Source organism: Trichechus manatus, unplaced genomic scaffold (genome assembly GCF_000243295.1).
Source record: "Trichechus manatus latirostris isolate Lorelei unplaced genomic scaffold, TriManLat1.0 scaffold00092, whole genome shotgun sequence".
Lineage (NCBI taxonomy): Eukaryota > Metazoa > Chordata > Mammalia > Sirenia > Trichechidae > Trichechus > Trichechus manatus.
In genome coordinates, this window is record NW_004444028.1 from 7,308,888 (window position 1) to 7,310,105 (window position 1,218).

A 1,218-nucleotide genomic window follows, 5' to 3' on the forward strand; every position below is an offset into this window, starting at 1 on the left:
GCGGCCACAATCTCTTGACCAGGAAACACTGGCTGCTTGGATTCCACCCACCCAAATGGGCTGGCTCTCTGAGTGCCATTTGTTGGCTGCTTGTGTTGCTTTTCTCTGCTTCTTTTGAGTTCTTCCTTACCTCTCACCACCTCCCCCTCCTTTTGCTCAAATACCTGCCTCCGTGCACCATCTTTGCTTCTTCCTGAGGGGCTGCAGACCTCCGGTAATTTGTGATATATGGTTTCCCACCCCCTACCCTTCTTCACCCACACTTGGCCCCCTCTACTTCCCATGGACACAGTCTCTTGTCCAGGAAACACCGGCTGCTTGGATTCCACCAGCCTGCACTAGCTGGCTCTCTAAGTGCCATTTGTTGGCTGCTGGTGTTGCTTTTTTCTGCTACTTTTGATTTCTTCCTTACCTCTCACCACCTCCCCCTCCTTTCACCCAAATACCTGGCTCTGTGCGCCATCTTTGCTTCTTCCTGAGGGGCTGCGGAGCTCTGTTGGAGTGCAGAGCTGCTTCCCAGTCTGGGCTGCCGTGCTGGTGGGATCCTGGTGCTTTTGTTCATTTGCTTGTTTTGAATGGTTTGTTTTCTTTTCCTTTTCTTGAGTTGGGAGCCCGTTCTGGCCAGGTGGTGCTGCATGGCTTGGAAACTACCCCCTCAGCTTGCACAGACATGCAGAGGGATCCCTGAGGGCATTTCTTTATTCATTGTTTTTTTTTTCCCTTTTCTTCCTGTTTTTTGGGGGGCTTTTCTTGTTCTTTTTTTTTTTAAATTTGTTTTGTTTTCTTTTCCCTCTTTTTCCCTTTTTGTCTTTCTTTATTACTCAGTTTCTTGTCTCTCTATATCTTCCTTCTCTTTCTGTTTCCTGAATACCTGGCATTGTATACCTCCATGACTTCTAGCCAGGCTGTACCGCAACACCTGAGAACAACTTCCCCAGACCTCATAGCCGCACTGGTGGGATCCCTGGGAACTTTGCTGTTGTTTAACCTTTCCGATTTTTGTTTATTCATTCTTTTCTTTTCTTTTTTTCTTCCTCTTCTCCTTTTTGTTTTTCTCCATTTCATAGTCTCTCATCTCTCCACTCCAACGGCAAGCTCCCCTAGCATTCTTTTTTGTTTGTATGTTTTTGGCTCCTGTTCCCCTCTCCTCTCTCCCATATCCATCTTAGCTCCACACATAACAATCTCCCTGCTACATCCTGCCTACCTGCATCGTGC